Genomic DNA, 22,228 nt, shown 5'->3' with positions numbered 1-22,228 from the left:
TTTCATGATCTTTTATTATTCTGTTGATTTTGTTTCCTGGCTTCCTCTTTAAAAAAAATTAAAGTTGAGTTGATTTTCTCTTTTTGAAGTACCAGCTTTCAGGGTTTGTGTGTTTGTTTTAAATCAGTTGTATATTTATTTAAGTTTTCAATTTATATATCTTAGTTTTAAGATTTCATCTTTTGTGATTATTTTGGGTTTGGTTATTGGTTTTTTCAGTTTTTTAAATGCATGTTCTCTTCCTTAATTCTCTCTTTTTTCTATTTGGTTAATGTATTTTTAGGCACATTTCTCACCCTCACCCCACCCTCTCAAAGACTGCCTTAGCTTCATTAAAAAATTTTGGGCATGTCATCACGTAATTATTGATTATTTCTGCTTGTTTGTGCTGTCTTATTAATTCATTCAGGTTCTTTTCTTTTGATCCCTCAATTATGTAATGTTTTTGTTTATATTTATTTAAATGATAAATGTTTTTGTTTCATTATAGTCTACAAAGTGTATGTTTAATGTTTCTACCTTTTTATTTCTTTGCAATATCTCTGTGATCTAATGCATAATCAATTATTGTAAAAGTGCCATTGTTGCTGAGAAACATTTTTAAATGATCACAATCAGAAGATGCAATAAGTCTTTTGCCTCTAAATTTTGTAGGAAAGCATTGACTTTTATGTTTTCTGTTTGTATCTTTCAGTTTGTTTTGTCTAACTTTGAGAGAACATTAAGATGTCCTACTATTATTTTGTTACCATCGATATCTTGCTGCATTTCAGATAGATTTTCCTTCATGAATTTAGATGATATGCCATTTGGAACATATAAATTTAATACTGATATTGGTTCATTGCCTATGGTCCATTTAAACATACAGCAATTTCCTAGTTTATCCGTGTTATTAATTACTATTTTTTTTGTTCTGTTAGCATGATTTCAATAGGAAGCCAGGATTTTGGATTAGTTTGATACATCGTGATTTTATTACTGATTTCTCATTAAGTCTCTATCACATTCCCAGAACCTTCCTTTCTCTTTTTGAGCTCTCATCAAATTCCCTTACCTTTTCAGTCTTAGGTGAGTACCTAGGTGAAGTTATGGTCATTTTTTTGACTCTCTCAATGTTCTATCTCTCCTCCTTAAGACTTTCTAGTATCCTCACTTATAACATATATTTTACTATTTGAAGAAAAACAAATACAACCCTCAAGCCTCTGGCTAAAATGAACCCCTCAGCCTATACTTTTGAAACTATCATATCTTGTCTCTTCAGGGACCTTGATCAACCTTCATCAGTTTTCAGTTATGGATTTTCAATATTTTCTTTTCCATCATCTCCCTCTTCTTCAGACCATGAACATAATGACCCTTCTCTAGCATAAAAATTGAATATATTAAATAAATAAAATATTTTTTCTCTGATATTGCCATACCTTGAAGCCATTCTAGTTTTAAACATAGCATAGAATTAAGAGTGCTGAACACCTAGGAATTAGAGTCAGAGGATCTATATTCAAATCTGACGCCTATTAGTTACTACATGTTATGTCATGTCTCTGGGCCTCAGTTTCCCTATGTATAACATGAAGGGTTCTACTGAAAGATTCATGAGGTCCCTTCTGCTTCTAAGTTGACAATTTTACCTTTCTCTTTCAGAAAGCTAGAAAGGGTAGTCTCATTATATTAATGTCTCACCACCCTGTTCCTCAAAATCTTGGAATCTGGCTTCTTTCTACCACTCTACTAAAACTATTCACTAAAAGATCACTAATGAACTCATTATTGCTGAATCCATTTTTTTCTCTGTCCTTTTCTGAGGCATTTGAGAACAATAACTACTTCCTCTCTTTTGATTCTTTTTAATTCCTTGGATTCAAATTATGTGTTATCCTCCTATTATCTGGATATGCCTTCTCTTTGTCTTTTCCTGGCTTTTTTATATTTCTCTAACCCCTTAAATAGAGGTATCCCCTAAGAGTCTATCTTGGGCATTCTTCTGTTTACATCCTCTCTCCCTTGGTAATAGTCTTTATGTAAATGACTCCCCATTCAATAACTTCAAACTCAGTCATTCCTCGGGGCTATTATTCCATGGTTTTCAGTTTTATGAATATCATTGTGAATATCATCTCAATTCTTCATGTTAAGGAATAACCTTTGCCCTAACAGTTCATTTTTTCTTCATTTAATTTCTGTCTACCCCCCAACAATGAATTATGTCTTTCATCTTTGACCCTAACCTTTCCCTCAAATACTTTATCCAATCAGTTGCCAAGTGCTTGAGATGCTCTCTTGCATTTCTCATTTCTACTCTCTTGACAGACTGCCTGGTTCAGGCTTTTGTCTTTCTTTATCTATACCTACTGTTCTGGGGTACTATCCAAAAGTTGCTGGCTCTCATTCCATACTGGAGTATCCTACTCATTGCTTTACTATTTTGGTCTTTTGACAATTCAGTTGCTTTTTCCTCCAAGAAATTAGATAATGTGCCACATGAAGCATATCAATTTAATATTAATATCATTTGATATCTGCGTCCTTATTATCAAGACTATGAAGTCATGAAACATAAAGTTCTCTTAATTCATCTCTAAAAACTTTCCCTAGAGCACATTAAAAATCTTGAAGTGGAGGCTGTAATTCTCATGCTATTGGAACTATACCTATATAACAACATGTCTTTCAAGTCTAAATTATGTTTAAATAATGATAATGAAGATAACCAAGATTTTAAAGAAAACCTACTCTGTGCTAAACTTTTGAGTTCTTGACTTAAGACCCAGCGTTATATCCACTATGTCCCTTAGTTGCCCAATCACGTATATTTTTTTCAAACTGAAAGAGATTTCCATGACCCTCAAGTAACCAATACCCAAAGGAATTCCAAATATGCCTTAAATTTCAACTGGCCATCTAGCATCTGTTTGAATACCTCTGGTGAGGGGGACATGCAATCTCCTTGGGGCAGCTAGGTGGATACAGTGCTGGTTCTGGAGTAGTCTTCTCATCTTCCTAGATTCATCATTTTGAGTTCAAATCTGGTCTCAGACTCCTACTGGCTGTGTGATCCTGGGCAAGTCACTTAACCTTTTTTGCCTCATTTTTCTTATCTGTAAAATGAGCTAGAGAAGGAATAGCAAACCATTACATTATCTTTGCCAAGAAAACTCCAAATGGGCTCACAAAGAGTCAGACATGACTGAAAATAACTGAACAACAGCACTTGTTAGGAAGTGATATGTAGCCTACATTTCCCTTTTACCAGATGTTTCTGTTTTCACTCTTTGGGGCTAAGCAGAGAAAAACTAATCCCTCTTCCAGATGAGAAATATTTAAATATTTGAAGATAGCTATCATGTTCACTTTAAATCTCTTCTCTCCTTTCCCCACTCTCTTTCTTCATCTTCTCCCTTTTCTATAGGAGTATGCCTTTATTATACATTAAGCATGTATAGAATAGATTCACCACCTTTAGAAAAAAAATTTAATGGGTTGGAAGGAAAGAGAGGCCAATGAAAAGACTGGCCAAAAAAAAAAAAAAAAGGAGGATCATTGCAACAATGTTTTTAATTGCAAACAAGAAAATAGAAGGAAGTCATCCTACCCTCACCACCCCACCCTCATCAGACGCTTCCCACACCCAGAAAAAAAAATGCAATCAAGCAAGGAAACTTCAAAAGTAATATGCTGAATTCATTATATACTTAAGAGGAAAATAAAGTTTTATTTAAGAGATTTTTAGTTTCATTTATAATCCTCTTTTTCTGCTCCACTTTGTATATGGAAATACTCATTTTGTGTTCGCATGGAAAAGATTTACAGAACTTTTTAAAAAGAAAAATGTATTTAATTTCGGACTTCAATCTGGGACTTCATCTGCACAGATACTCTTCCTATTGTTTCAGAGAAGTGATTCCCTAGTGCTATAGTAGATGGTGTACGTGAGCTCCTATGGCAGAAAATGTCAGCATCTTATGTCCAAGACCCTGATGATGTGTTTTCCCAAAATTAGATCTTTAGACAATAATTATATATCTCACTCTGGACCCATGCTTGATCTTTTAGGACCTTTCAGAAGTAGCACTTTTCAGGCATAGCTTCTGAGTACCCACAATGACCCACAGTGGTTGGAATAGAACTTTGAGGGAGGCAGAAGATGATCTTAATTAAGAATGGTTTTCTTTTCTAATATTTAGGTTGAAATTTAGATTTCCCAATAAAGGTGAATCCATTCCTTTAATATATTACATAAAAGTAGAAATACTTTAGGTTCAGATCCCCACTTTTCCACTTACTGTGTATGTGACACTAGTAAATTGTTTAATTTCTCTGGGTCCCAAGTTCCCCTTCTATAAAATGAGGGGTTTGGACTAGATGACCTCTACGGTCCCTACCAGCTTTAGATCTCTGATCTATATGCTTCATAGATGCCTTTGTCCTTTGACTCTAGACCCATATAACTTTGACTGACTTTACTCTTTTGCCTCTTATTACTTTGTTCTGAGACAGTCTGACAAGTGCATATAGCCATATTTGGACTTAGTATTTCTTTGCTTTCCTCAAATGATTGATTTCAGTTGAATTATTGCTGCTTTTAAAGACGGCCTTGCACTAGCTGACATTTTCACTGATTGATAGTACGAGGAACATTGAAGGCTTTTCAGATGTCACAGATGAACTGGGCACATTTTTTGTCCATGCTTTACAGCTCCATACTTGCCTTCAAAACTATTCAGAAAGAACATCAAACATTTTTAAGTGTGATCTCTCTTGGCTTTCAATTTATTTTTTGTTTTATCTTGAAGGTTTGTTTGACTTCCATGTGTGGACCAAGCAGGTCGATTTTCTGCCATATCTCAAACACTGGTGACGAGTTGTCTTCCTTTTCTGGAATGTAAGCTCTAGAATAGAGGGCATTGACTCTATTTTAACATCTTTGCAATATATAAAACATCTATTCTATCTAGTTCAGTAAACATTTATCAAATACCTACTGTGTAACAAGCATACTACTAAGCACTCTAGATACAAAGCAAAAAACAAGACAGTCCTTGTCTTCAAGAAGCCTACAGTCTAATAGGATAATAAGAGATGTTGGGGCAGGTAGGTGGTGCAGTGAATAGAGCACAGGACCTGGGGGCACAAGGACCTGAGTTTAAATCTGGCCTGACACTTGACACACTTACTAACTGTGTGACCTTGGGCAAGTCACTTAACCCCAATTGTCTTGCCTTCCCCTGTCCAAAAAAGAGAGAGAGAGAAGTGTATGATATGTACACAAATAAGATGATATTAGGTAGGTGATTGGGAAAAGGGCAAAGTACTGTAAGAAAATTAAAAAGGGAGAGATCACTTTATCTGGGGAATGTTAGGAGGGGTCCAGAAAAGCTTCATGGAGAATGTGGAACCAGAGTTGGACTTCAATATACAATGAAAACAGGAAGAGTCATAACATATGTGAGTGATAATTTTAGCAGATGCAAAGAGATAGGAGAGAGCAGGACAAGAACAAAAAAAGAGTAATTCAATTTTGGCAAGACTGTAGAAGAGGGGGAGAGTATGTGAAAAACTTGGACATATAGAGGGCCTTAAATACCAAGTCAGTCATTTAAGAATTAAGAGATCATGGGTAACTTGGTAAGATGAGTTTTAGTAAAGTGAAGAGGTTGAAAGCTAAGTTTTGAATAATTAACGAGTAAGAAAAAAGGAAATAGAGTTAATTAGTGTCAGCAGCTTTTTAAAGATTTTTGCTGAGGAGAGGAGAGATACAGGATACAGTATAATGTTTTAATTCAAAATCTGATATTATTTCTAAGTCCTCAATCTTTTTTTTAACTCTCTGCTGTATCTAACACAGTTGAGCATCCTTTCAGTTACTCTCATTTGTAGATTTTCATGAAAGTTCTCTTTTAAAAAAAAAATTTATTTTCAACTCCAAAATGTATTCCCTTCCTTTCCCTTCCTCCAATGAAAACAATGCCTCTAATGAAGCAAAATAAATTCCCAAATTAGCCTTGTAAAAACTTTGCTTCAATCTACATTCTGAATTGATCACCTCTCCATGTGGAGGTGGGGGAAGTATTTTATCATGAGTCTTCTGGAATGATGACTGTTCATTATGTTGACCAGAGTTCCTATGCTTTACCAGTTAATTCTATTTACAAAACTGTTATTGTATAAATTGTTCTCCTTCTTCCTCTCACTTCACTTTTCATCAGTTTATATAAGTCTTTCCTGCTGTCTCTGAAATCATTCTCTTGACAACTTCTTATATCACAATAGTGTTCCATCACATTCACATGCCACAACTCTTTCAACTATTTCCCAATTAATGAATATCCTCTATTTTTCCATTTCTTTGCCAACACAAAAAGAGCTACTGCAATTTTTGTACATATAGATCTTTTTTCCCTTTTAATTTCTTTGGTAGTGATATTGCTGGGTCAAAGTGCATGCATAATTTAATAGTTCATTTTGCATGGTTCCAAATTGCTTATCAGGACTGCTGGACCAATTCATATCTCTGCCAATAGTGCGTTAAAGAATTTGTTTTTCCACAATTCCTCTCAAGCATTTGTAATTTTCCTTATGTGTCATCTTATCCATTCCGATGAGTATGATTATGAGGTGCTACTCCAAAATTGTTTTAATTTGCATTTCTATAATTATTAGTGATTTAGATTATTTTTCATAAGATTACTGTTAGTTTTTATTTCTTCCTCTGAAAACTGTCTATTTATATTTTTGATTATATATCAATAGCACATTCTTCTGAATTTGAAACCATTTTCCACATAGCTTAGAAATTGTTTCTTTGTCAGAGAAATTTGCTTTTAAGATCCACGCCCCCCCCCCCCAATTTCTTCGTTCTCCTTTCACTTTAGTTGCATTGGTTTTGTTTGTATAAAAAACTTATCAATTTTAGGTAATCAGAACTTTCCATTTTGCCTCCTATGAATCCTTCTATCTCTTGGTTGGTAATAATCTCTCCTCCTATCAATGGACATGACAGGTGTTGTCTTTCATGTTCCGCTCATTTGTCACACTTTATATTTAAATCATGTGCTCATTTGGAGTTGGTCTTGGTACGTGATATGAAATGGTCATCAATACCTAGTTTCTGTGAGACTACTTTCCAGTTTTCCCTTTTTCCTCTCATTGCCATAGCTACCATTTCTAGTTCAATCTTAATGGTGATGATGGACATCTTTGCCTCACTCCTGTTTTTACTGGAAAGACTTCTAGTCAATCATGATGATAGATAATTCTTGTTCTTGGTTTTAGATAGATACTACTTCTCATCTTAAGAAAAGCTCAATTTATTTTTGTTTTCTAGTGTTTTTTTTTTAAATAAGAATAGGTGTATTTTGTCAAAAGGCTTTTTTTCTAAATCTGTTGATATAATCAGATGGTCTATTGTTTTTGTAATTGATATGGCCAATTAAGCTTATAGTTTTCCTAATATGACCCAGTCCTGAATTCCTAGTATAAATATAGCCTGGTCACAGTATATAATCTTTGTGATATATTGTGCTAATCTTCTACTTTGGGTTTACAAAACATTAGGCTAAGGAGCTTCTGTACATGATGCGCTTAACATGTTCTACTGATCAATTTCTCTGTTTCTTATCCAGTACCAAATTGTTTTGATGACTACAAATTTGTGGTTTGAGATCTGCCATTGCTAAGCTCCCTTCTTTTCCACTTTTTACATTAATTACCATGATATTCTTCACTTTTTGTTCCTTCACATCAGTGCTAGTATTTTTTCTAAGTAATCCTTTGGTAGTTTGCTTGGCATGGCACTGAATAAATAAATAAATTCAAGTAATATTGCCATTTTATTATATTGACTCAGCAAACCTATGAACAATTAATATTTCCCCAGTGTTTTGTAACACTCTTTTTTCCCCTTCCTACTATCTGACAGTGTTCCTTCTTAGTCTCCTTTGCTAGCTCATGGTTTAGATCATGTCCTCTAAATGGGTGTGTTCCCCAAGGCTTTGTCTTGAGTTCTCTCTCTCTCTCTCTCTCTCTCTCTCTCTCTCTCTCTCTCTCTCTTTCTCTCTCTCAACTCTTATCTCATGGATTTAATTATCATCTGTTTGCTGTTGGCAATTTTTAAAATATCCATCCTCAGTCCCTCTCTCTCTCTTAAGTTCCAGTTCCAAAATGCCAACTGGATATTTCAAATTAGAAGTCACAGAGTCATATTAAACTCAATGTGTTCAAAACAGAATTCAGTATATGTCCCTAGTATATCTATTCTTCTACCAAATTTCTTTACTTCTGTCCAAACACCTCCGTCCTTCCCGTCTCCCCAGCTCATAATTCCTGTTTTATCCTTGATTCCTCATGATCTCTTACTGTATTGCTTTGCCTCCTCTTGCTATTTCTACTTCTGTAATGTCTCTCCCCACCTTTCTACTTACACTATATCAACTTTAGCTCAGGACTAAGTGCTCTCTTCCATCATCAGCATTAACTCTGATTAGTACATTAAATGAACATGGCTGAGCATGCCATTGCTATTTCATAGAAATGGGAAACCTAGGGTCATAGATCTAGACTAGAGCTGAAAGGAACTTCATAAGCAAACTCGTTCAACTCCCTCATTTCACAGCTAGGAAACTGAGGCCCATGGTCACACAGGAAGTGAGTGTCTGAGGCATTATTCTTCCCACTGTCCTCCACCTACAGAATTGGGTGTGTATTTTATAAGGTAAAGTCAAATAGGTAGATAAAAACTACCACTCAAGTGGTCTATGAGACAGGAAGACAGTATTCTCCATGGCGTCATAGTAAGGTGCCATTATCTAAGTTTTATGCTATTTTCTGAAACAGAAACCTTAAGAAGTACATTGAAGGATATTGGTGGAGATTGCCCCCTGATCTTAGCATGACAATAACATGGACTGGAAATCTAACAATATTTTTGTCCTTTTTTCCTTGTATCTTCCACAGAGTCAGTTAGTTTGATGGTTTATTGCATAAGGACTGAACCTGGAGTCAGGAAGAGGAGTTCAAATCTAGCCTCAGACACTTACTTGGCTATGTGACCCTGGATAAATCACACATTTTTCTTAGTTTCCCTGTCTGTAAGATGGGAATAATAATAGCACCTACCTCCCAGAGTTTTGCTGAGGATAAAATAACATAATATTTGCAGAGCTCTTTGCAAATCTTCAAGCATTATACAAATGTGTGTTATTATTCTATATGATGAGCATGGGGTTACTTAAAGGAAAGTCATTTTATTTTGCCAAGAAAAATGTTGATGTCAAATATGAAGAGACCTTAAAAATCATCTAATTCACACACACACACACACACACACACACACACACACACACTTTGTGGAAAGGAAACTGAGACCCATGGAGGAAAAACATACTATTCAAGGTGAGAGAGGATTGAGTTTGTTCTTGTGTTTTTCTGGATGTCATCTGGCAATTCATATGTCACTAAACTTTTCTCTGTGATAGGTCTGAGTCAAAGATGTGAAGAAAAAAAATCAAACCTATAAATACATGTTATACAAAAAACAGGAATGGAAAGTATTACAAATTCAGCTTAGCATGAGTGAATGACCATTTAACTGGAGTTGTGGGGTTTCCCCTCACCCCTATCATTTTGAAGCTGAAGACAGAGGCATATGCCTCCCCAAATATTTTCTAGTAATAGCTGGGGAAAAAATCAAGTGTTTCACATTGGATAAAGACACAGGATTATGCTTTTACTACAAATTTCCAGATGTCTCAGCTTCCATTTCCTTCCTCAACTGTTCCCTGAAGTTAAACTCCTGGGCATTATACTTCATAACTCACAAGACCACTTGATTGCATTTGCTCATTCAGGGAAGTGGAGTACATTTTTTAATTGTGTAAGGAAAAACAGTAGTTGTGATATGATGACAATAGTAATTGGTCAGCCTTCATTCTCAAAGAGGAGCAGTAATAATTATAATATCATGTGAATATACCCATTTAAGATTTACAAAGTCCATTTATCAAAATGACCCTATGAGTTAGATAGTTCATGTATTACCTAATATTATTATCCCCATTTTACAGATTAGGAAACTACAATTCAGAGAGGATATTATCCCCACTTTGTAAGTCTCAGAGTTGGGAAGGCAACTTAGGTCTGGACAAGATTGAGTGTGTCTCCTTAGACAAAACCATTCCTTTCCCCTCCCTAATTCCCTTACTCATATTATGCTGATAAATCATGTGTCCTTTAAGAGAGCCCTGGGCCTTGTTAAAAGAAAGCACTTCTTATCTACAATAGCATCCATAGGGTAAATTATCCAGATCTGTAGGAGTCAAAGGAAAAAATTTCAGTTTTTGCACATCTAGCATGTTATATAGGAACATAAAAAGATTGAAGTATCAATAATAAATATGTGCCCTTTATGCTCATAAAATGTATTCTAGGTCAGCAGCAGAGAAAAAGATTTAAAGATGTCTGTATGTATGGTCAGTTCTCTGACATTAGGAACCTTGAGAAACCAAATAAATCCTTTTGGGGGGAGGTGGGAAGCGGAGTTTAGGATCTGGAAGAGGGTCCTTAAAATGATTGAAGAGATTCTCAGTAATCTGTGCTCTAGCACAGGCTAGACGGCCTCAGCTGCCCTGTGGGGAGATAGATACTGGTTAGACAGAGCGTCACAGCCCATCCCCCCTCGTGCCCTGGAAGTTCCCAGGACAAAGCAGAGGCTCTAGGATGAAAATTATGCTGGCATTTGTATCACTTCTAACCTACAGTTGCCTCCTTTTGGTTCACTTCAATTTAGTGATTCCCCAAAGTCTGCAACACTTTCAGTGATTTAGGGTAGTTCAGGATCCTATATCCCCAACCCCCTGAACATTGAACTCCTCTTAATTTCTTGAGTTTTTATTGGAAAGAGGAATGATTTATTCAAGACTCAACTATGAGCAGTTCAGGACTCTTAGGCAGACTTTTGGCTGTTTCCTTCATCCAGGCATCATCTCCTATCATTATATCTCTCCTTTTGCTTCGCTCCTTCGAAAACTATTCTCCGTCCTCAGCTTGACCTCCAGTCCCTTCCACTAGGGCCATCACCCCCCTCTGGCTTGACTTTCTTCCATTAATGATCCTTTTTTTAATTTTGCTTTTTGGAGGGGGGGAGGAAGGGCAGTTGGGGTTAAGTGACTTGCCCAAGGTCACATGGCCAGTTTTTCTGTTAAGTGTCTGAGGCCAGATTTGAACTCAGGTCCTCCTGACTCGAGGGCTAGTGCTCCACTCACTGTGCCACCTAGCCACCTTGTCCCTTAATAATCTTGATCCTATAATCAGATTCTACCATGCCCTTTATTTTTGAATCCCTATTTCCTTGTCCAGTTGCTGCTCATGCCTTGCCCGAACCCAACCCTCTGAAATTCTCACCACCTGCCTCCTCTGTACCTATTCCCATGTTCCAGAACAGACCTAGAAATCACACAACCATGCTAGCTTGGACCACCAGAACTTTGAAATCTAATCTCAATTAGACCTTCACTGAAGCAAGGATTCTCTATCTCATTCCCCACAGAAGCTAGTCCTTTTGTTTTTTGACTTCTGGTAGGGCTGCATTGACTTCTTCTAAGGAAGTCCAAAGTCATTAAAATATCTGGGAATTGTATTTATTTCAAGGTGAAGAAGAGAGGACTCATTTCAGGATCAGATCTGGGGGATGGAGTTTGTTACATTAAATAATTGTAAAATCTCTCTGGAGGGGGACAACAAAGGAGTTATAAAGTATAGAGTCAGTGTTATGGGAGGTAGATGCTGTTATTATCCATATTTTGCCCAGTTCACACAGCTAATAAGTATCTGAAATCATATCTGAATTCGGGTCTTTCTTAGTCCAGGGTTAATGTGATAGCTACTCTACCTAGCTGCATCAACTCTTTCTGCTATGTTAACATCTCCTCTCACTTTCGCATCAACTATCAAACATAAACTCCTATTTTTTTTTTTGCCATTTAGCAACCTTCATAAGTGGTTCTAATCTAACATTCCAGTTTTATTATATATTAGCCCCCGTTATGAACATAATACATTCTTTCCTGTCTGTCCCTTCTCATCTTTGCCTCTTCGATTTCTGAGTTTCAGAGCTTAATTTGAATACCACTTCATATACTGTCTCCTGATGTCCCCAGTTGTTAGTGACCTTCCCCAATTAACTTTTGTTTATTTTGTATATATACTTATGTAACCTGGATCCCAAACAAAGGCATTTAGAGCATCAGAGAGAATGCTAAACATTACCTGATGTCGTATATTTGTGTAAGGGATGGTGTTGACTCCAGAAGATCTTGAAAAGGAGAGGCAGGCAGACAGAGGTCACATTAAAAGGAAGAAAGAGAAATACTTCAGAAGCTACAAAGCAGTAGGGAAAGTTGACTTTTTTTAACATGCCTCTAATTTCAGGTATTTAGTCAGAAACTGATCATGTCTAGACCTAAATGGTGGAGAAAATGTTATTACTCCTGATTAAACTTTAAAGTTGTGTGTGTGTTTTCTCCATCATATCTCAATACCAGCAGAAAAACTTATTCACTCTTGAGTGTTTAGATAGAAAGAGCTGCAAATCTAGGGAAAATGGCAAAGACATAATGTTTTAGACATAAAGAGTTTGACATTCTATATTTAGTTGTAGATGAAAATGTGGAGCTAAGAAGGGGAAATATAGAACTGGTATTTAAAGCTCTTAGATTGGACTGGAAGAGCATATGGGGAAAACACCATAAGGGGAATATTACAAAATTTCCATACTTCTACAAAGAGTTCAGAGAATAGATTTGGTAACCTCTTACATGGTCACTACTCCTCTTCCACTGGGAAGCAGAGGAAATTAGGGGACAAACATATTTTGATATACTCTTTTCCTTGTCAGAATAGTGTTTCACATACATAAATATATAGGATAACAAAGGAAGTCAAGTATATTGAAATATAATTATCAAGATGTGTTTTAGGGGTGGGCTAAGTGGCACAGTGAATAGAGCAATGGCCCTGGAGTCAGGAGGGCCTGAGTTCAAATCTGGCCGCAGACACAACACAAAAACTAGCCATGTGACCTTGGGCAAGTCACTTAATCCCAATTGTCCTAACCTTCCCCCCTCCAAAAAAAGATGTATTTTTAACATCTTCATAGACCCCACATGAAGAAACCATGAACCAAACTAAGCTGTATTTCTTAGCATAGCTATTTTTAAGAGGTAAAAGGAACCTTAAATATCATCTAACCTAATCTTTTCATGTTTTTAAATAATAACAGGCCCAGAAAATAAAGGAAATTGGCAGAGGTCTCACAGCTGATAAATAGTTGAACTGGGACTTGACCTAGGTCTTCTGACTCCATCCTGAACCGGACTCAGTGACGAATGAGTTCAGGTCCGAAAGCATTGTTATCATCAGAAATCCCAAGCACAATTTTTTCTGTGTTTTGGTATCTTTGGAGCTCAGCACAGTGTCTGACACATAGTAAGCACTAAAAAGTGCTATTACACTGGGGAGGAGAGGGTTATGGGGTGTTCAAGAAGTACTAACACCTCTGGTGTGAGGGCTTGCCAATCCCTTTTCAGGACTGCTTTTCCACCTTGGATATATACCTGGCACTCAACTCTGACCTGTGGCTCCAAGAAGCTTTAACACAGGCAGTAGCCACATCCTGTAAGCCTTCTTGGCAGATGTGCTAAAACCAGGTTCAGGGTAACCAATGGACCTCAAACCTGTTGGTGACAAAGGGGGACATCTACCTGAAGCATGTGAAGATTTCCCCTGGCAAAATGGGTATATGAGAACAATTTGTTCCAATGTCAACAAAGGTGGCTGAAGCAGGCACTGTGAAGTATTTAGAGCTTGGTTAGACATCAAAGACACCAAGGTCATTCACTGTATCCTGAGCCCCCACCAGTCATCCTGACTTTTGTTTTGCCACTGGACTTCAATGATTCTGGAACAGTGAGGCTGATGACTTTGTGAAACTCTGCCTCACTTACATCCAATCCATGCAGGAGTCAAGAAAACAAAGGACAAACACCATCATACTCTTCCCCTTTCTAAGTCCTTTCCCTCCCGAGTTTTGATAAAGGTGTCCAGAAAAATGAGTTGCCTATATAGACTTCCTGTTATGTTAAATTTGCAAATACATTAAGGTCTGCTGTAGTAGGAAGAATTTTAGATCAGAAATAGAGATCTTTACATTTTCTAAATCCCCTAATATTTCCCCTGAGCAATCACAATGTTATTGTGATGGGGATAGATTGAATTAAGGGAGTTGAGCTCCACCTGTCTAACTGTGCAAATCAAGTTCTGTGGGTGATTGAATCCTGAAATGTTAATTTCCAAACTAGTTTTAACATTTCAAATATCAACCTTCTGAGATAGTACAATAGAAAGTTATGTGTTACTGTTTTAAATCTTTATAAATGCATATTTTAGGAGTTATTTGGTTTTTTTAAGATTTTTCTTTTTGCTTTTTGGAGGGAGGAAGGAAAGGCAATTGGGGTTAAGTGACTTGCCCAAGGTCACACAGCTAGTTTCATGGTAAGTGTTTAAGGCCAAATTTAAACTCAGGTCCCCCTGACTCCAGGACCAGTGCTCTATTCACTGTGCCACCTAGCTGCCCCACTAGTCATTTGTGCTTTAATAATTTCTTCTACATTATCTGCCCTATACCTGATTTACAATGTTGGTTGAATAACTTTTTATTCTTTTGTTTTGGATACCTTAAATATGAGACAAACTTAATCTTTCTTCAGAAGTTTTCCCTAGGGATCCATGGTTGTAGATTAAAGATCTCAAGAAAATAGTAAAGAACCAGATCCCTCTTTTCAAAAGCAAGGCTCAGTCAGGATTTACTAGGTCTCTGTGTGGTCCAAAATTAGGACCTCTTAATGGGAAAGGTCTTCCCATGTTGCCTGGGCCAGTGTCTTTCTGTACTGGACTCTTCTGAGAAGAGAAAGTAATGCAACTTGAAAGCTTATGGGTTATCTAATAAAGCCAAGGAGGTGATGTGACCAACAAAGTAGAGATAAAGCAACTTCATCTCTCTCCATGGTCTAGGACACCAAGAACTCAGACAAGGTAAAAACTCAGTGAATTAACAATAGAGAGGCCAATATTCTCTAACCCCTAAATGAATGTTCATTTAGCATCTTCACCATGATCCCAATAGAAAGACTACACCAGCCAATCCCTTAGGCTTACAATAAAATCCAACCACGCAGATACAACCTCCAAAGGGCAGAAATTTGCTCAGGCTATCATAGTTACATGGAAGAGTCCTCTGAAAGAAGAAATGAAATTGGACAAGACATCTGTGTGGTGGGTGAGGGTAGGAGGGTAGAGAGCTATATGGAACTCCATGAAGTTTGAGAGAGAGAGACCCCAGCATCCAGCTGGGGCCAGTTCTATAGTCCCAGGCACTTGTGGACAACAGCAACAACAAAATAATGAAAATTCTTCCTAATGGATATGAGGAAAAAAAGGTAAAAGCAGAATTCAAATAAAAGTGATGGTGGAGAAAAAGGCCTAAGCTTCACAAAACAGGTGAATCAATGGGGTTTTTTGTTTGTTTTTTCTTTCTTTTGGGGGGGAGTGGGGGTATTACCTTACAAAATGGGAGGGAACATAAAAAGAAGAGAAAAAAGAATAGAGAGGGGAATGTGGAATATACCTTAATCCAGTCAAAGGCTAACAGTGCAAAAAATAACTCTTGTAGAGAGAGGCTACAGAAAAATGGGCAAGTAGGCAAAGGGAGGGATAATGAGAAAAAGAGAAACTGTCTAATGGTTGGAAGAGGAATTACTGAGGAATGCTCCAATAAGAGGTTAGTCTATAACAGGAGATGGAGAAATCTTACCATGAGTTTTATCTGTAGCAATTTTAGTCCTCAGCAAAAGAGGAATAAAAACTCCTAGGTGCAATTTACACCCATAAGGTTAGGAGGGCATTAATACAGAGAAGAGATTTTGAGTCAAATGGGGAAAAGTCAAAGGGAGAGAAGAGGTCAATATAATTTGGGATATAAGAATTACACCATGGGGCAAATATACTCTCTGTCACCTGTAGGAATTGGGGCCAGCTCTTTAATTACATGAGGGAAGAGAATAAAGAAGTGTTAAATAAATGTGAGAGCCAAGAATGAAAGAGGAGATAACTAATAAAAAGAGTAAGGGAAAAAAAATCCTTCTAGAGAAAAGTACAGAAAATGAAATTTAAAACAATATATTGAACAAAACAAATTTGAGGGGAATCATTAGATAACCAGATTAAAAGTAAGAAATTAACAAGAACTAATGAGCAAAATTGCAAAAGCAACTAAAGGAATAGTGGGGGAATGGGTTGGGTGGTAGATTAAGTTAAAATAAGTAGAGAGACATGGTACTATGTTTATTAAAGGGGAAAATATTAGAGACAGAGGAGAAATATATCTAAACTCAGCTTTAAATATGAATGAATTAAACAACCAATAAAACAAAAAGTGACAGAATGAATAAAGGAAAAGATCTCACAATATATTGCTTGCAAAAAAAAAAAACAAAGATGTACATAGAATAAAAATGAGGCACTATAAACAATTCACTATGCCTTAAGTGATTTTTTTTAAAAAGCAAAGACAACCATTCAAAACATAATTAGGGCTAAATAAGGAAACCATATCATGATAAAATGAACCAGAGACAACAAATGAATATTAATATTAAACTTATATACTCCAAATGTCTAACATTTAAATTCATAAAGGAAACATTAACTGAGCTACAAGAATACATATATAGTAACACAGTAACAGGAAATTTCAGTTTTGGATGTGTCTAATAGAAAGATAAACAGAAAGGAAAATAGAGAAGTGTGCAAGTCAATGAGCTAAAAAACAGCTCATGCCATCTTCAAAAGGGAACCTCAAAGAATGCGTATTTCTCAGCACCACCAGCACCTTACAAAAACTGACCATGCATTATGGCACAGAGAAATTGGAAGCAAATGTAAAAAGTCAGAAATATTAAATATGTCCTTTACAAACCATAATGCAATAAAATAATTAATTCAATTCTACAAGCAAAAGATACAGACCCAAATGGGTAATTTAATAGTGAAATCCCAAATAATAGGTCAAAGAACACACGATAGAAAAAAAAAACCAATGAAATGATAAAACTAAAATCCAGTCCTTTGAAAGGGCTAATAAAATTCACATACTTTCTGACAATCTACCAAAAAAGGAAGAAAATCAAATCAATAAAACAGTAAATGAGCAAGGTGAAATCACAACAAACCCAAAAGAACAAAAAGAATATTCAGAACCCATTATGCATAATTTTATGCTAACAAAATGGAGGAGAGAAGAATTAGAGGAATACCTTCAAAAATACAACCTATCCAAACTCTCAGAAGACCAAAAAAAGATCTTAAACCAATCTCACAAAAGGAAATAAATATAACCATACAGGAAATACCAAAGGGAGGGGGAATTCTTAGTTTTGATGTAATCACAGCAGAATTCTATCAAAGCTTTAGAGAACAATTAGTACTCACACCAAAGTATTTGCAAAAATTTAAAAAGAAAACACCTACCAGAATCCTTTTATGAGATGTACATAGTTCTGATACCTAACCCAGGAAAGGATTAACTACTGAAAGAAAACTCTGTCATTAATACCAATTCAAAATTTTAAACAAAATCCCGTCAAACTACAGCAGTTTATCCATTATCACCAAAATAGTTTCATACCAAAACTGCAATATTAAGGGGGAAAACAATGAAAAAATCACATTTAAAGCAGAAACACCCCAAACCACATGCTTAACAGATGTAGAAAAATATTTGGCAAAATGTAGCACTCCTTTATGAAAAAGTCTACACAATATGTGCACATGGAGACTTTTATTAAAATAGCAGGAAAAAACATCTATCTAAAACAAGAAGCAAGCATCAGATGCAATGATAATACACTGAACCCTTTTCCAATATATAAGGAAATAATGAAAGGATGCCAACTCTTCCCACTATTATTTGATATAGTTCTGGAAAGGCTAGCAATAGTAACAAGACACATGAGAAATAAAGCCATAAGCATAGTTAAAGAGATAAACCTCTCCCTATTTACTAATGATATGATGTTATCCTTGGGAGGGAAAATCATAGACAATCAGCAATGATACTAATCAAGACAGTAGTTTCAGCAAAGTTGCATGCTACAGAATAAATCCTCAAATATCAACTACTGTTCTATATTATAATGACAATTTCCAAGAGATAAGTATAGAACAGGAATTTCCCATTCCTATTCATTACAAAATCAATGCATAAAGTTTCTAAGGATAAATCTACCAAAGCATATAAGATTAAATTACAAAGTGCTCCTTAAAGAAACGAAAAACAACTTTAAAAGCTGGAGGAATGATATGTATTGATGGCTAGACCATGCTAATATTAGAAAAATGACAATACTCTCAAAGTTAATTTGCACACTTAATGCTAGTCCAATCAAATTATCAAAGGGACACATTATATAATTTGATTAAGTATTAACAAAATATATTTGGAAAAACAAAAAATCTATAACATCAAAGAAAATGATAGAAAGAGGTAAGGACAGATGAAAAATAATTCTTCCAGGACTCAAAATATGCTAAAAAATAGCAGTTATCAAAACCATCTGGTACTGGTGAAGAATTCTAGAGATAACTCAATGGAACAGACTAGACAAGGGATAATCAGAAACAGTGTTTGAGAAAGTGGAAAATAAATTAGTTAGGAAAGAGCTAACTCCCTATTTGATAAAAACTGCTGGAAAACCTGAAAGAAGTTTGGCAGAAATGGAACTTAGAATCATACCACATTCCACGATATATTCTAAATGGAAAAATGACCTGAATATTAAATATCATACTATCAAAATTGGAATTGGAGCAGTATGTTTCCTTCACAGCTATGTGTAAGAAACGTATTCTTTGCCCAACTAGCAGTAGACATAATTATAAAAGATGAAATAGATAACATTGATTATATGAAAATGAAAAGTTTATATTCTGCCAAAATTAATGCATCTAGAATAAGAAGGGAAGTGGTCAAATGTGGCAAAAAGGCTTTGTATCAGGTTTCTCTAATAAAGGTTACATATCCAAAATATATAAACAATTAACAAATGTACACACATTCATTGATAGGAAAGTGGTCAATGGATATGGACAGTTCAGAAAAGAAATGCCAATTATCAACAACCAAATGAAATCCCAAATCATTAATCATATAATATCTAAATCATTAATAGTAAGATAAAGACCCTGAAGTTTCACTATATACCCTGCAAAATGACAAAAATGGCAATAGTCAAAGTTGGTGGGTTTGTGGGAAGATAGCCACACTAATGCATTGTTGGTGGAGCTGTGAATTTTACAACATTTTGGATAGAAATTTGAGAATATGCAAATCAAGTGATGAAATATCCATACCCTTTAACCCAGAAATTCCATTACTCAACTTAAAACCCAAAGAAGCCATTGATAAGAAGAAAGTCCCCATGTACAACAAAATATTCATGATACCATGTTTTTGCGGTAGCAAAGAATGGGGGAAAAGTAGATGCCCTTTGATTGGGGAATGGCTAAACAAATTGTAGTACATGACTGTAATGGAATATTAATGTGGTACAAGAAATGGTGCACTATGAATACAGAAAAGCATATAAAGATCTACATAAACTGATGCAAATCCTGCAGATAACATACACAATAACAACAACGAAGTCAATGAAAAGAAACACACACCTCAAAGGTGAATGTTTAATAACTATGCATGCTCAAAAGAAGCTACCCCTTGTGAAGGTAAAAGGCCCATGAGTGGGGCGTTTTCAACCTGTTTTCAATTTTATTCAATATATTGATTAATTGTGCTGATTTTTTTTAACTTTCTCTTCTATTTATTTGTCTTAAAACATATTCTTTGATAAACAGAATGGCTCTTGTGGAGGAGAAGGTGGAGGGATGCTGGAGGGAAAAATGATGATGGAAAACACAAATTAAATCAATGAAAAATTTATTTTAAAAAAGCCAAAGAAGTGGTATGAAAGGATAGCGTTGGCAGTAGAATGGTATTGTTTTGGGAGTCTCGGGTTGTGAGCAGTGTCTGGATGCTCCTGATGGAGGTATCACTTAGTGACCCAGAATTGGTTTATAGAAACATATGAGTTTATGATTTTTATGATATTTTATGATATGTTTATGATAATTTATGATATGTTTAAGACAAAGTAAGAGAAATTATTAAAAAGGTCATCCTTAATGAGATAGACTTACTGACCAAGGCAGGATTAGCAAAAAATGGTAGAAGCTGAAATATATCATTTCAGGTTGCAAAAATTTAATAGTTATGAAATATTTAGAAAGATATGATAAGATAGCCATAATTATATACCAGAAGCTTGACATCTTTCATGGACTAAAATATAAAACAATCCCATACTACCAATATAAACCCTCACTTTAATCATGAGCTATTTAAGGAAGAATTATAGTCATTGGCCATCATTCAAAATCAGAACCAACATCTATCATCTAGTATAAATGGGTCTTTGCCCTCAGATGATAAGATCTAGGTAGGGAGGATGATAAGGGTGATTCTTCCTCCTATCTATGCCAACCACTAGCTACCTAGATCCAATTCCCTCATCAAGTATCCAGCTTTTAGGCTGCCACAATTCTTCCCCCTAAAAGATACTGTACCAGTGAAACCCCTTTCCTATGACCCCCCTCCCAACCTGGGAATACTTCAGGACATTCAAGATCTATGCAGATCAAATCAGGGAGGTGGTATATATCAGTAGACATGGCAGAGATGTGAGGTGCTGACCCTTTCTCCACTCCTAAGACATGAATTCATCCATAGTCCTCTTTATTGTGTCTTCCAGAACCCTCCTCCATTCCTAACCAATTCCCCTTCATTATAAATTTCTTCTTCCCTTTAATATATCTTTTGTATTGCTTCCTTGTAAACTTCCTTTCCCTTGAAGACACTGACATGCCTTGAGACCATCTCCAAAGCTTGTTATTCCTTCTTTCATATCCCCTTATACCAAAGGCCAGGAGGAGGTGCTGACAGACTTTTGCTCCCTGCTGCTATTTTCAGACCCTCTCTCTGCTACCATCACTTTAAAACTACCTCTTCTCTGTTAAAGTGCATTCAATCCCTTTCAAATTTTTGTTGCTATTGTTCTCCCCAACTCCAACCTCCTGCTCAATCTCCCTTCTAACAAGTTCAATGCCTAGTTTACAATCTTCTCTACCTCAACCCCCCTTTAATCCTCTGGTCTCTTAGATCCTCAATTTCCCTAACTTTCTTGATCTTGTTTTTAGTCTGATTCAACCATGTACCTTCTTCTGTCCTTTCCCCATGCTCACTCACCTTCTCAGAACTTAACAGAATTTTCCCGGAGATCCTAGAATTACTATGTTTGGCTCTAGTGTAATCTTACCTGGTTGCCTTCATTCTCCAGCCATGGGATGATGAGCACGGTGATGAAAATGGAAAGACATCAAAAGGATTTCAATAGCTTGCTTTCAATGTCGTCCTTGAGGTCTCTCAGGTTTTTTTTCTGAGCAGATCTTAGGAAGATCCTAGAAGTCAAGACATAGAAGTGTGGTGAGAAAGTGTAAAGGGAAAAAGTATTTTTGATTCCTCATCATTTCCAACACACTGTATTTGCTTACTTTATTCCTCAGTTTTGACAAGGATAGGATATCCCAAATCCCAGAAGACCCAGAACCACAAAGGTATGTTATCAGGGCTGAACTGGCTCTCTAAGCAGTTTTCTCTTCACAGTTCTATAGCCAACTTGTCAAGGAGAATATAACTCTTGCCAAGACATCATAAAAAGAAGTTCATATGAGAAAGCAAAAGTTTCACTTTCTTAAATGTCTTCCAGATTTCTTTTTACATCCACTTTATCCCCTCGTGGTTTCTCTTAGGAAAATCAAAGGCACACCTCAACAGTCTAAGACATCCCATGAGCCAAATAGAGAGCAATTCCAGCTCTTTCTAATTCAGTGCTTCCTGCCTAGAGTCAGCAACCATTTTTGGGTCACCATCTGGTACTAGGTGGGTCCTAAGGAAATGGGGTAAATTTTATGTTTGAGATATTTTAAAGAGCAAATTATGGTGTTGATCTCCCCTACTACTCAGCCCCATTTATATTGACTACCTTATACTGTCCTCTAGCCA

The 22,228-nt window shown here is 36.0% G+C and overlaps 1 long non-coding RNA gene across 1 annotated transcript; it reads right to left on the bottom strand.

Annotated features, from left to right (window-relative positions):
• Positions 1-10,337: 10,337 nt before the first annotated feature.
• LOC138145169 (uncharacterized) lies at positions 10,338-21,994 on the bottom strand. The gene is made up of 4 exons (XR_011164134.1): positions 21,718-21,994; positions 21,483-21,624; positions 12,268-12,313; positions 10,338-10,628 (listed from the first exon to the last, which is right to left on the bottom strand). It is a non-coding gene; the product is annotated as an uncharacterized lncRNA (long non-coding RNA).
• Between the last annotated feature and the right edge of the window lie 234 nt (positions 21,995-22,228).

The sequence above is a fragment of the Petaurus breviceps genome, unplaced genomic scaffold (assembly GCF_028583685.1).
Source record: "Petaurus breviceps papuanus isolate PSGF00001 unplaced genomic scaffold, PetGlider_PUasm1.0 90730, whole genome shotgun sequence".
In the NCBI taxonomy this organism is placed as follows: Eukaryota; Metazoa; Chordata; class Mammalia; order Diprotodontia; family Petauridae; genus Petaurus; species Petaurus breviceps.
The sequence above is the reverse complement of the archived record's forward strand: the minus strand, read 5'-3'. Positions and strand labels throughout refer to the sequence as shown.